Consider the following 14864-nt stretch of genomic DNA (forward strand, 5'->3'; position numbering starts at 1 on the left):
TAAAGTTTAATGTGTTACCTCCACCTGGGGCATCCACATGGTAACAGAAAATTCAGCCTTAAGTCAAAGGTACGAAGTTCTAAGAGTGGAATTACAGCCAGAAGGAGACTTTTACCCAGGGGGGTGGGGTCAAGGTGGTAACTGCCTTGTGGAGGCTGTGGCGGCTGCCCCCACCCCTGGGACTTTCCCAGAGCCACCCCTCTGCTTACCTAGGCTCTACCCCCCAGCTCTGGTGTTGTGGTCTTTGTGAGGTCACCATGACTCAGAGTTCCCAGCCAATGAGGCCCCTTCTATGCCTACACAGTCGAAAGAAGTAGCGAGATGTCCTTTCTAAGGAGGCATCTTCAGTCCCTCCACCACTGCCTGGAAATGACCTAGTTCTGTCTAGCTCAGACAAAGTCTGACTTCCTCACCTGGCACTCAAGTCTTCTCATAAAATCCCCTCACCCTGCAACTCTATTGTTGTTGTTTTTCAGTTACTAAGTCAGGTCCAACTCTTTGCGACACCATGGACTGCAGCACGCCAGGCTTCCCTGTCCTTCACCATCTCCCAGAGTTTGCTCAAACTCATGTCCATTGAGTTGATGAAGCCATCCAACCATCTCATCCTCTGTCGTCCCCTTCTCCTCCTGCTTTCAATCTTTCCCAGCATCAGGGTCTTTTCCCTGATGAGTTGGCTCTTCACATCAGGTGGCCAAAGTATTGGAGCTTCAGCATCACTCATTCCAATGAATATTCAAGGTTGATTTCCTTTAGGGCTCACTGGTTTGATCTCCTTGCTGTCGAAGAGACTCTCAAGAGTCTTCTCCAGCACCACAATTCAAAAGCATCCATTCTTCAATGCTCAACCTTTTTTATGGTCCAACTGTTACTTCCGTACATGACTACTGGAAAAACCATAGCTTTGACTATACAGATCTTTGTCGGCGAATTGATGTCTCCGCTTTTTAATATGCTGTCTAGGTTTGTCATAGCTTTTCTTCCAAGGAGCATACATCTTTTAATTTCAAGGCTGCAGTCACCATCCACAGTGATTTTGGAGCCCCAAAAAACAAAGTTTGTCACCCAACTCTACCCCATTAATTCTGGCTGAGGTCCTCAAAGTCAGAAGCCCAGACTCTGGCCCGTCTTCTCAGTAATGTCCCGCAGAACAAGCTCTCCCCTCTGCCAGCCACCTCCAACCTGCAGCCAGCTCATGTCCATGCTCCTGGTCTGGTCTCTTCACAGTCTGCTTTTGCTTGCCTATCCACCTTGTTTCTGCTTCCTTTTCAACATTTAAAGTATACACTGAAGCATCATATACATGTCAGATTCCCTGGTGGTTCAAACAGTAAAGAATCTTCCTGCAATGCGGGAGACCCTGGTTCAATCCCTGGGTCAGGAAGATCCCCTGGAAAAAGAAATGGCTACCCACTTTAGTATTCTTGCCTGGAGAATTCCACAGACAGAGCCTGGCGGGCCAGTCCATGAGGTTGCAAAGAGTAGGACACAACTGAATGGCTAACACAAAGCATGATATACAGGCAGAAAATCGCACATACCAAGTCAATTTTGTATGACTCTTCACCAAGAGAGCACACCTGTGTAGCAGGCACCCAGATCTAGAAACAGAAACTACCAGGATCCCAGATATCCTCCAGTCAGTATCTCCTGCACCAAGGGTAATTGCTAGCCTGATTTCTTACAGATCTTTTAGACTGGCCTGCTTCTATACTTTATACAAATGGGATCATACAGCACAAACTCTTTTGCTTCTGGCTTCTTTGATTCAATATTAAGTTTGTGAGCTTTTACATACTTTTGCACATGGTGGCTGTACCTTCTTCTAAATGTTGGCTCTCTTCCAGTTTCTTCCTCCTTTTAATCTCTTTCCAGAGCCTCCAGGTAGTTAGTTGTTCTTCATATTTTGTCCAAAGTTCATAATTGTTATCTCTAGGGGGTTGGTCTGATAGGCGCTACCTTGACATCACTGGAAGTACAATAGAATCTCTCCTCTTTAATATTTTTTCTTTTTTCCTTTCTTTAGGATTACTGATTTTGCCTTTCTTCTCTCACTTCTTTTTTTTCCCCCTTTTCTATTTGTATGAAATTTACATAGTCTATGTCTATTCCTTACAATTACTCTAGCCATTTTAGTGTGCATACTTTAAATTAAAAAATCCAAAATTATACTCCAAAATATAACATAATACTGTTATCTGCTATCCTCTTGCAGAAAAATCAAGAAATAAGAGACAGCAGAAGAGTTTAACACTAATCAGCCAACTTACATACCATTGTTATCTTTTATTTTAGTCCTGTTCTGATTTTTAAATCCTACCAATTAGAAATATTGGTAGCTGAAGCGCCAATACTTTGGCCACCTGAAGCAAAGAGTCAACTCATTGGAAAAGATCCTGATACTGGGAAAGATCGAGAGCAAAAGGAGAAGGGGACGGTAGAGGATGAGATGGTGAGATAGCATCACCAACTTTATGGACATGAATTTGAGCAAACTCCAGGAAACAGTGAAAGACAAAGGACCCTGGCATGCTGCAGTCCATGGGGTCACAAAGAGTCAGGTATGACTTAGCAATTGAACAACAACAACAATTAGATATCATGGTTTTATGCAATCGGGGTTTAGATTTAACCACTATGTGTGCTAAGTTAGTTCAGTTAAGTCTGACTCTTCTCAGTCCTATAGACTATAGCCTGCCAGGCTCCTCTGCCCATGGATTCTCCAGGCAAGAATACTAGAGTGGGTTACTATGCCCTCCTCCAGGGGATTTTCCCGACACAGGGATCGAAAGGAGGTCTCTTACATCTCCTGCCTTGGCAGATGTTCTTTACCACTAACGCCACCTGGGAATCTTCAGATTTAACCACTATCCCACAAATATTTTGTCTGATCATGTAAGCAGCAGGACTCTATCGGGCCTTCCTGGGACAGAACCATCCCATCCTTTCCCTTCACCTATCTCTTGTTTGTAGAAAAACTTTAGTCTCCTAGGCCTACCCAAGTTCCAAAGAATAAATTTAATTAGAGAAGTGAGAAAGTGCAGAAGCAAAGGAAAAGTCAAGCAAGACGAAATAATAAGTTTAGCCATTAAACAAAGGGCTTCCCAGGTGGCACAGTGGTAAAGAATCTGCCTACCAAGGCAAGAGACATAGAGTCTAGGGTTCAGTTCCTGGGTCAGGAAGATCTCCTGGAGGAGGAAATGACAGCCCACTCCAGTATTCTTGCCTGGAAAAATCCCATGAACAGAGGAGCCTGGTGGGCTACGATCCAAGGGGCCAGAAAGAGTCAGATACGACTGAGTGACCGAGCACATTAAACAAAGTCAAGGACCTTTCGTTCCTCCTCAAGGGCTATAGATGATATCCTGAGCCATGTCCTTGGAGCTGCTTTGCAGAGAATAAAACCTCCACCAGGTAGAAGAAGTTAACTGTGTGCTGGCCACAAGCATGAAGACCCCAGACTGCTTGGAACCAGAAGGTTGATGATGTTGACTCCCAACTACCTCACCATCAACCAATCAGAAGAATGTCTACCAGCTAATCACACACCCCACAATCTGCCTCCCTCACCCTGTCTTTAAAATCCTTTCCCTGAAGCCACTGGGGAGTTTGGGTCTTTTAAACACTAACTGCCTAAACTCCTTGCTTGGTGCCAGGTAATAGATGCTGCACTTTCCTTCACCGCAACCCACTGTCAGGAGATTGGCTTTATTGCACACAGGGGGGGTGAGTGGACCCAAGTTTGATTCAATAATGATCATTTTTTTAAATTTAATCTCAGATCTTCTATCTGGGATCAATTTCCTTCTGCCTGAAGAATGAAAAGTGAAAGTTTTAGCCACTCAGTCGTGTCTGACTCTTTGTGAGACTGCCAGGCTCCTCTGTCCATGGAATTCTCCAGGCAAGAATACAGGAATACTGGAGCCATTCCTGAAAGACCTGAAGAATAGCCTTAATAAATTCAATAAGAATTTATTAGTGATGGGACTTCCCTGGTAGTCCTGGGGTTGAGAGTCAGCTTGCCAATACAGGGGACTCAGGTTTGATCTCTGGTCCAGGAGTGTGAGCCCCTGCACACCAACTGCTGAGCCTGCGCTCTAGAGCCCAGGAAGTGCAACTGCTGAGCCCAAGAGCTACAACTACTGAAACCCGTGTACCTAGAGCCCCTGCTCAGCTACAAGAGAATATAAGAGAAGCCCGTGCACCCCAATGAACAGCAGCCCTCACTTACTGTAGAGAAAGCTCACACGCAACAATAAAGACCCAGCATGGCCAAAAATAAAATAAACAAATAAAATTTTTAGAAAACAATTTATTAGTGATAAACTCTTATAGTTTTTGTTTGCAAAAAAATATTTTATCTTCATTCTTGAAAATATTGTCACTGCATGTAGGATTCCAGGGTGTCTGTTATTCTATTTTAGCACATCAGAGTGAATCTCCCACTGCCTTCTCACTCCCATTGACATATCTAGTTCATTATTCCACTGGAATCATTTCCCAGTCTCATCTCCTACCATTTCCTCCTACACAGTTTCTGCTTTACCAGCACAGTGGTCTCCCCAGACTCACAGTAACATTTCTTACCTTTATGCCCTTTCTCAGGCTGTTCCTTCCATCCAGAATGTTTTTTTCCTCCCTTTCATCCCCATTTCATCTGCATGACTCCTGCTTATCTGTCAAAACCCAGTGGTACCTTCTCTAGGAAGTCCTCCTTGAGCCCCTCCCCACAGCTCAGTAGGACTTTCTCTCTGCTCCTGCAGCATAGATCAGAATCATATTACAGTATGCTATAAACCTCTGGACACTTGATTGTTTCCCTCTCTCCACTGAGAATGCTTTAAGAATGGAAACCATGACTTATTCATCTTTGCACACCAGGTACCCGAGGCCTGGTCCGTACGTGTTGCCAAATATACTTGGCAAGCATTTCAATTCTTCAGTAAGTATTTCCTGAAGAAATATTTTACTCTCACTCTGGCCTCCCACACCTCACTCCCTGCCCTGTTCTTTAACACTTAATCTGTTCTCTGCCACCTCCTCTCCACTGAGGCTCTGCCTCTGAGGACGTGGATGATTTGAAAGTCTTGTCCTCTGTCTTCATTCTCTGCCTTCCCTAGAGCATCTGCTTTACCATGCTCCAAACTTAAGCCATTCTCCTTCCTTAGTTCCTGGGGCACTTCACTCTGCTGGTTCTCTCCCTGCACCAGATTCTTTTTCTCTCGTGTCCCTTTCACTGTCCGCATCCTCCCCCCGCCCCCCAGTACTTTACACTTGCGTCCCCTGGGATTTTAGGCTTGGGTCTCCTCTCTCTCACTTGGGACCTTGAAAATACTCCTTCCTTTAAAATGGTATCCATGCTTGTGACTCCTGGTTCAGTCAGGGTCCGTCCTGGAAAACAAGAAACCACACTCTGTATTTAAAACAGAGGTAATTTTAAAACAGAAGAAGCAGGGTCTTCCCTGGCGGTCCAGTGGTTAAGACTCCTGCTTCCACTCCAGGGGACATAGGTTCGAGCCCTGGGTGGAGAACTAATTTTGCATGCTTCTTGGCCAAAAAAATAATTTTAAAAAGAAAGCAGTTTCATGGTGATAGCTGAGGAGTCAAATGAGCAGGAGGCAGGGATCCCAGAGTAGGAGTGTGAGCCATTCCTTGCTAGACATGTTCCCTGAAGCAGAGGGAAAGAGATGACAAAATACACTGCCTCTCCCTTTTCCCACCCTCCCACTGACACAGAGCCGGAACTTATGGTCCTTGCCCCCCAGCCCTCACCGTGTTCTCTGTCTGCCTTTTGTCTGTGGAAAACTTTAGTGTATTATATTAATCAGGGAAGTGAGAAACGCTGAAACAAAGGAAAATAGTCAAAGGAGACTAAATAATAATAACATGGTCATTAAGCATATGACTTATGAGCCCAAGAATCTTCAGTTCTTTCCCAAAGGCTATCGATAATATTCTGAGCCGTATCCTGTGAGCTGTCTTACAGATACCAGAACACCAGATGGAGAAGTTAACTACATGATGACCAGACTATACCCAGGACTTGAGCTGCCACAATTCTGAGAACTGATGCCAAGAAATGGGAACAAGTGCACCCCGGAACTGAAGATTAACTGTACCTAAAACAACCAAGATGATGCGGTGATGCTAGTCAGATGACCAATTTGAAGATGACTGTTAGAGATGACTGTACTGTTTCTGCATGTAACCCCCTCCCCCCAATCTGTCTATAAAAGCTCTCACCCCCTGCTTGCCAGGGGGTGAGTTGGCTTTTGGATAGCTATCTGCCACCCTCCCCCCACCCTCAGTTGCCGCATCTGCAATAAAGCAAACTTTCCTTTCCACCAGTCTGGCCTGTTTACTGTCTTTTGAGTGGTGAGCAGCCGGACCCCTCAATGCACACCTTTGGTAACACTACTCCTGCCAGTACCGCCCCTTGGCTGACACAGCTGGAAGACAGAAACAAGGGGGCAGGGTTTAACTCAGTGCAGGGCCAGGGAAGAGCCAGGAGTGGATCTGCGGATACCCTGGGCTGAGACTAACATAGCCCCATCCCTGGGCTACCTGCCCCAGCTTGTTCACCATCTACATACCCCACTTGTGACTCATCACGTCTTACTTGAATCTTCATCCCACGAAACAGTTTCCTCCTCCCAGCTTTCTTATTTCCATCAGCGATCTCTGATTCTCCAAGAGACTGGCTGAAACCTTCCAGCAAAGCCTCTGACTCCTTCCTCCCTCTCTCCTTCCTCCACGTGGTATCAGTTTCCAGGTCCAAAATATTCTTAGATGAAAATACGCATATGTCCTCCCCTTTCCTCACACCCAGTTCAGATCTCCTCTTTTCTCACTTTTTTTTTTTCTTTTACTTTGCAGCATGTGGGCTTTCTCTAGTTGTGACACACAGGTGTACTTGCCCCACAGCATGTGGGAGTTTAGTACCCAGACCAGGGATCAAACCTGTGTCCCCTGCATTGGGAGGTGGATTCGCAACAATTGGACCACCAGGGAAGTCCCTTGTCTGGCTTCTGACAAGAGCTTCTTCGTTGGGTTCCCTACTTCCGTTAATCTTTTTCTGAGTCATCTAGACCCCAGCCTGCCCATCACCAGTGAATCAAATATGGCTTTTTCCACCCTGCAGCCTTGTTGCCCCACCACAGGCTCACTCAAAATCTCATGACTTAACAGCTTTCTCCCAGTTCCTCTAGGGGGTCCTGTGCTCTCTCCTTCTGAGCCTTGGGTCATCCTTCCGGTTATCTGGAATGGCATTTGCTCTTTGCCTCTCCCCCAGTGGAAACCCCACCCAACCCTGCAGCTCCACACTGATGTAAATCTTAGGGAATGAAATTTTAACAGAGATTCCAAACGCCTTAAAAATATGTATTCCACTTCTGAGAATCTGTCCTGAGAACATCATCAGGAATATGGCCAAAGAGGCTCATTGGAGCATTTGCTCATTAGTAAAAGACTGTAAACAATCCAGGTATCTGACATGGAAGGTAATGGTTTCATAAACTAGGGAAACAGCCATTGAATGAGATTTTATACATCTATTAAAAGTGAAAATTGGGGGACTTCCCTGATAGTCTGGTGGCTAAGACTCTGAACTCCCAATATTGGCAGCCCAGCTTTGATCCCTGGTCAGGGATCTAGATCCCACATGCCTAAAAGAAGACAGAAATCCTGTGGGCCACCAGTAAGACCCAGAGCAGCCAAATAAATAATTTTTTAAATGATAAATATAATCATATAGGGAAATGCTCATATTATATATGTGTGGAAAAAAGCAGATTACAAACTCATATTTTATAAATTACATACATACATGTACAACAACATATCATCTTTATCAAGCACTTGGTTGATACCAGGTACTGTTCTGAGTGATTTACATGTGTTTATTCATTTAACCCACACGACAACCCTGCTGCTGCTGCTGCTAAGTCGCTTCAGTTGTGTCCGACTCTGTGCTACCCCATAGACGGCAGCCCACCATGCTCCCCCGTCCCTGGGATTCTCCAGGCAAGAACACTGGAGTGGGTTGCCATTTTCTTCTCCAATGCATGAAAGTGAAAAATGAAAGTGAAGTCGCTCATTCGTGTCCAACTCTTAGCGACCTCATGGACTGCAGCCTACCAGGCTCCTCCATCCATGGGATTTTCCAGGCAAGAGTACTGGAGTGGGTTGCCATAGCCTTCTCCGACACGACAACCCTACAAGGTAATAAATGAGGAAACTGAGATACAGAAAGGTGAAGTGACTGCCCTAGGTCACACAGCTAGTGGGTGTCAGAAGGAAGTACAGGCAGCCCAGAATCTATGCATTTAGCCATGCCATCTCCCACAAGCAGTGGAAACCCAATGATTTTTTTTTTTAAACGGGCAAATTTAAATATTCTGCAGCAGATTATACTACCTTAAAACCAAACAAGTACGATAAATGTTGGGATGTGGTACAGAACAGTATCACAAGACAGTTCCTTTTTTTTGTTCCCTTGTTTTTTTCTTTTGTTTTACATAAGAATTCTTTTTGAAGGTTACTTTTTGGTTTTAAAATTTATATACTACATATGCCTGGAAAAAATCTAGAACAATATCCATCACAACTTTAACAATAACTTTCTCAGGATAGCAGTATTATTATTTTTTCTTTCCTTTTTTACTACCTTTGGTTTTTCTTCAAAATCTACAATATGTATATATTATTAGTTTACTATTGTTTGGTTTCAAAAACAATATACCATCTAACTAGGGCAGCAGTTGCGCCATACTTGTGTCTCTGTCCCCGACATCTAACACAGTAAGTGGCATAGAGTAGGTGCTCAGTAAAAGTGAACTGAATATCCTTTAGTCATAGATCCTGCCTCCTGGACAGTCACCCTATAAAGGGATTTCAGGACAATGTGAGTCCACAGAGCTCAAGGATATGAAATGACAGCAGGCAATTTTCACAGGAAAGAGGCTTCTAAGTATAGGAAATCATTTCAAAGCTGCATTCTTAAGAATCGGTAACCACTTTTCTCTTTGAAACTAAGCATTTTGAGTGATTTATTACAAATTTACAGTGACAGTTGTGAACACCAGTTGGCTTTTCTTTTCTTTTTTTTCGGCGTGAGGAAAGAGTCTATTGATTGCCTTGCTGCTCAAAATAAAATAAAAAGGGGAAATAAAGCTAACCCTTGCCATGGCAGGTAGAATAATGGCCCCCCAAAGACAGTCACATCTTAACCCCTGGAACCTGTGACCTTACTTTATATGCAAAAGGAATTAAGATTACAGATGGAATTAAGGTTTTAACTAGCCAACCTTAAAGTGGAGAGATGATCCTAGATTATCTGGGTGGGCCTAATTTAATCATAAAGGTCCTATTATAAGTAGAAGAGGGAAGCAGAAGCAAGTGAGACTGAGAGATGATAATTTGCCCAACCTTGCTGGCTGTGGAAATACAGAAATGAGGCTGAGAACCAAGGATGCAGGCCAACTCTAGAAGCTGGAAAAGACCAGGGAACAGATTCTCCCCTAGGGCCTCAGAAAGAAACTCAGTCACACCTTATGTTGATTTTGGCCTAGAGGGACTGGAAGATTAAAAATGTGCTCTTTAAACCAGTAAATTAACACATCCACCAAAAAAAGCCAAAATTCTGGTAATAAATGTGCACTAAAAAAGACTGAAAAAGTCTTGAATTGAATGAAAGCAACCAGTTAAAACTGCTTGGTGAAACTCTTTTTAAAGAATGATCACTTCTTTTAGGGGAAAATTCTCCCTAAGAAATTCTACCCAACCTTCAGGCAGTCAGTTCAGTCGCTCAGTTGTGTCTGACTCTTTGCAACCCCAAGGACTGCAGCACACCAGGCCTCCCTGTCCATCATCAACTCCCAGAGTTTACTCAAATTCGTGTCCATTGAGTTGGTGATGCCATCCAACCACCTCATCCTCTGTTGTCCCCTTCTCCTCCCACCTTCAGTCTTTCCCAGCATCAGGGTCTTTTCAAATGAGTCAGTTCTTCTCATCAGGTGGCCAAAGTACTGAAGTTTCAGCTTCAGCATCAGTCCTTCCAGTGAATATTCAGGACTGATTTCCTTTAGAATGGACTGGTTGGATCTCCTTGCAGTCCAAGGGACTCTCAAGAGTCTTCTCCAATACCACAGTTCAAAAGCATCAATTCTTCAGCACTCAGCTTTCTTTATAGTCCAACTCTCACATCTCACATTAAAGACGCTTACCCCTTGGAAAAAAAGTTATGACCAACCTAGACAGCATATTAAAAAGCAGACAATACTTTGCAAATAAAGGTCAGTCTAGTCAAGGCTGTGGTTTTTCCAGTGGTCATGTATGGATGTAAGAGTTGGACCCAAACTTCAAGATCCAGGTCAAATGCCACCTCCCCCAGGAAGCCTCCCAGATGCCTTAGCCTTGGTCAGGGGCGGCCTCTCTTCTCCCACGGCCTTAACACTGCACCTAGATTCTAAACCCTTCAGAAGAATCCATGTCGTATTCTCCCTGTGTTTCAGAGGCCCCAACTGGTGAGTGTTGATTGTTTAGGAACACTCAGTCATCTTCCCTCACTGAGGGACCTCTAGGCTGTATTTCCCCACTGTCTCTCTCAGGGCACAGTGGGCAGAACTCCCTGCAGCACCAGTTCTAAAGATCACTGTTCCACATCTGAAACGTGGGTGCTTCCTCACAACCTCCATTTCTATCCTTACCGTATAGGAGGAAGGTATAAGCAGATGTGGTGGGGAGACATGCCCAGAGAAAGAGAACTGGGCTTGACCGTCTTGACATAAGAGAAGCCATTTTGTGATCTAAGCCTGGCCACAATGCTTGTCCTTGAACACATTTCAGTTATCTACAATCCTAAGGGAAGTCAGGGAATGTAGGAACAAAGGAAAAGCCCTCAAGAAACAATAGTTCAGATAAAACAGAGCCCTAGTTCTTTCTCAAGGGATATGTGTAAACAATCTGACAGGGAATTCTGCCAGGACTAAGGCTTGCACCCAGGAGGAAGATGGGATGATGTTGACCTTCCCTTATCTTCAGGGTTTCAATCAACTAAAACTTAGATTCTGTCATCATTCGCCCCAATTCTATGCAGAATTTTCCTCTGCACAAGCCCCTTCATGAATATACCTGTATCCTTTCTTACTAGCTGCAAATAATAAGTCCTTCCTTCTCTGAATTCTTGGCTTGGTTGTGTCTTTTGACTTGGCACCAATGAGAGGTGAAACCAGTTTTCCAGTAAGGGACAAGGTAAATGAAGTAACCTAGGAAAGAGGCTGGGCCTGGATGGACCTGTGTGGTTCTGAGTGGAATGGACTGGGAGGTCATGCAGCTCTGCGGTAGGGAATGGGAGGATGGGAGGTGTGGAGGGGTGTTGAACCTGGATGGCCTCAGGGCTAGGGACAGGAGGGGCCCCCTCCAGCCACTCTTCAATAGCAGTATCCAGAATCATTTCCAAAATGCAAAGCTGAGCCTGTCTCTCTCCTGCTTATCCTACAGATGCAGGCTCCCTATGCCCTCCTGGTTGGAGTCAAGCTCTTTATCAGGGTGACCCAGCCCTGCTAGCCTCTCCAGCCTTCTCTCCCGAGCATCCCTGTCTCCCACCTGGCGGAGTCCAGTCCCACTGCACCGCTGCCCTCCCCAGCAAGCCCTTCTCCCACATGCTCTGCTCCCTCCGCACACACTGCCTCCTCATCTAGAACATTCTTCCCTAGCCCTGGTCCCCTGTGGCCCTCCAAGTCCTCCACATCTCCCCTGAAAGCCACGTGGTCCACCCAGGAGGCTAGGACTCCTCCCCTGTGCTTCCAGTTCCTTTGTGTCTCTTGATCCATCAGGCTCTGCCTCACAGGTCCTGCTAGTAACCATCCTTTACAGGCTGTAAACTCACTCCCGCAGCATCAGCTCTAGAACAGCGGCTCCACCTAAGAGATGCTGGAGTCCCTGACAACCCCCATGTTCTCCTCTACTACCATATGTCACAGGGGGCTGATGGGTTCCCAGAGCTAGCGTGGTGCCGGGCACAGAGTGGGGCTCAGTACCGTCATCAATTATCTGTCTCATGAGGAGTGTCATAGGCAATGGGGTCCTTTGTGGCCTGAAGACCAACCCAGAGCTCTTCCTCCTGCCAAAAACCAGAGCTGAATAAAGTCCCTCTTCCTCATGGAGACTTCCCTGGCGGCTCAGACGGTAAAGCGTCTGCCTACAATGCGGAAGACCCGGGTTCAATCCTTGGGTTGAGAAGATCCCCTGGAGAAGGAAATGGCAACCCACTCCAGTACTCTTGCCTGGAAAATCCCACGGATAGAGGAGCCTAGCAGGCTACAGTCCATGGGGCCGCAGAGTTGGACACAACTGAGCGACTTCACTTTCTTTCCTCAAAGACAGCCTGCAAAGGCCACAGAGCCGAGAGAGGCAGCTAAGCTAAGTGCCTCAGAATCCTCCAGCATCCTTCCCAGGGGCGGACAATACACAGCCTGCTGGGCAGAAAGACTCAGGGTCACAACCCAGCTCTGCTACTGACAGACTCCGGCTCCCTTATCTGAAATGTAGACGTGATGCTTCCCTCAGAAGAGTGTCAAGAAGACTAATCAGCTCACAATTCTAAAGTTGATAGCAAGCAGCACCCTGTGAGACTCCTGGGAACGGAGGCCTTTATGTCCATCATTTCTTATAGGCCAGACCCAGGCTCTATGACCTTCTCTTGGTTCCAACTGTCGGAACAGTTGCTACTGAAGGAAGGAACAGCAACAAAACCACCTGAGGCAAGATTAAAGGGACCATAGAAGCTTATCAAGATGAGGAGACTGGACCACATAAGATCCTTTTGTTGTTCAGTCACTCAGTAGTATCCGACTCCTAGTGACCCCGTGAACTGCAGCACCCCAGGCTTCCCTGTCCTTCACCATCACTGTGTCCATCGAGTCGGTGATGCCATCCAACCATCTCATTCTCTGTTGTCTCCTTCTCCTCCTGCCTTCAATCTTTCCCAACATTAGGGTCTTTTCCAATGAGTCAGCTGTCCGCATCAGGTGGCTAAAATATTGGGGCTTCAGCTTTAGCATCAGTCCTTCCAATGAATATTCAGGGTTGATTTCCTTTAGGATCGACTGGTTTGATCTCCTTGCTGTCCAAGAGACTCTCAGGAGTCCTCTCCAACACCACAGTTTGAAAGCATCGATTCTTCTGTGCTCACCTTTCTTTCTGGTTAGGACTCTCATAGCCGTACGTGACTACTAGAAATACCATAGCTTTGACTATATGGACCTTTGTACTGCACACACCCTAATCTTGCCAGCCACCTCACCCTTTTGAAACTTTGCAGAAGAAGAAATGAAAACTGTTACTGCATTGATCCTTATCACATACCCCTGCCTGATTATGTAACCTCTCTTGACTCATCAGGAAGGGGGACACAGTTCTTGAGGTGCTAGCCTTGGGATCCCCCTTTGCCAGGCAAAGTAATAAAGCCACTCTTTCCTTCTCCTCAGTAATTCTGTCGCCATATTTTTGTTTGGCATGGTGCACAGAGAGCCAAGATTTTGGCAATAAAATGAGGGCTGTTCACACATGGAGAGCCTAGTTAATTGTACGAGCTAATTTCTAGATTTTTCTTTCAAAAAAGAGATTTGTCTAGTGTTAAATATTGTAACCAAAAAAGTGACCATCTCACTGTAAGTGGAGTGTGGACACTACCCTCTACAACATCACCTTTACTCTTATTGTTAAGTCTGGCAGCACTTTGCTGTCCTTATGGGCCTCCATCTCCAGGCACAGGTGACCGCCCCTTTCTTCTCTAACTGACCCTTCTATTGGCTCCCTCGACCTTCCCCACTTCTTGTCATTCTATCCCACAGCACTTAACTGATTTCTCTTCCCCCACCATCCCTAAAGTCTGTAGTCCCCAAAATCTGCCTCCACTCCCTTCTCTCTGATTTGAGCAAGAAATGATGCTCACAGCTTTGTGTTTTGTCCAGAGTCCTAGACCTCTACATCCAATTCCTTCCTGAGCAGCTCTTAAGAGATTATCCAGAGGAGGCCTGAGCCAAATTCCCTCCCAAGCTTCTCCTTACTTCCCAGATTCCCTGAATCTGCCCACCTGGGTATCCTTCTAGTCACTCCTATATACACACACAGAGACACACTTGAGTAACCAGGGGATCTACTGGATTTTTCTATGCACCTCTGTAAGCCCCAAACCCCACGCACATGACAGGTAATTCTTGCACAGATTTAAATTCCAGGGTCCCTGAAACAGGGACAATCTCTAACTGCCTTCCTATACTGTATGTAGGGCACCCTCTGTGCCAGGCAGTGACCAGTCCCTCCCCTATGGACTCAGGAGTGGCCTGCAGCAACCCAGGCCAGCATGCCAGTCTTATCGATTTCAACCCCAGGTAGATAATCTATCTGGGATGGAAGGAAAATTCATGTTCCTTGGGCAGATCTAATCTGTTCCTGTCACTCACCCTTACCTGAACTTCGTGACTCTCTGGAATAGGGCAGAAAGAAGGAAGGACCAACTAGGTGCCTCCTTTTATGCAGGGGAAGAAAACCTCCACGTCTTCAGGAAAGCAAGGTCAAGCTGGGTCCAGATCCCTAGGCCCCCATCTCTCAGGCTGGAGCAGACTGGCAGCAGGTTGCTGGGGGAGGAGGGTGGTGGTCGGCTCCATCTAACATCTGCTGCTGACTCTTACTGTGCTCAAAGGTCATTTTGGAGGTGGCAGGATTTTCTGCTTGGCTTGTTAAGATCCTGGGGGAGAGAGAGGAGGAGGAGCACAGGAAGGTAGGCGGGGCCTCCAAAGCTGTCTTTTGGACATTCCAGGCCTGCAGGAGCTGTCCTGCCAGGGGAAGAATTAGGTGCTGCT

General features: G+C 45.9%; 1 protein-coding gene across 5 annotated transcripts in view; it reads right to left on the reverse strand.

Annotated features, from left to right (window-relative positions):
- MROH7 (maestro heat like repeat family member 7) overlaps positions 1–251 on the reverse strand; it is a 47244-nt gene extending 46993 nt beyond the window's left edge. For 3 of the 5 annotated variants that reach the window (XM_020871417.2, XM_020871412.2, XM_020871418.2), the window contains exon 1: positions 19–200. The gene's annotated coding sequence lies outside the window, so the exon portion shown is untranslated. The other 2 variants (XM_020871413.2, XM_020871415.2) reach the window with 2 other exon arrangements.
- Between the last annotated feature and the right edge of the window lie 14613 nt (positions 252–14864).

The sequence above is a fragment of the Odocoileus virginianus genome, chromosome 5, assembly GCF_023699985.2.
Source record: "Odocoileus virginianus isolate 20LAN1187 ecotype Illinois chromosome 5, Ovbor_1.2, whole genome shotgun sequence".
Lineage (NCBI taxonomy): Eukaryota > Metazoa > Chordata > Mammalia > Artiodactyla > Cervidae > Odocoileus > Odocoileus virginianus.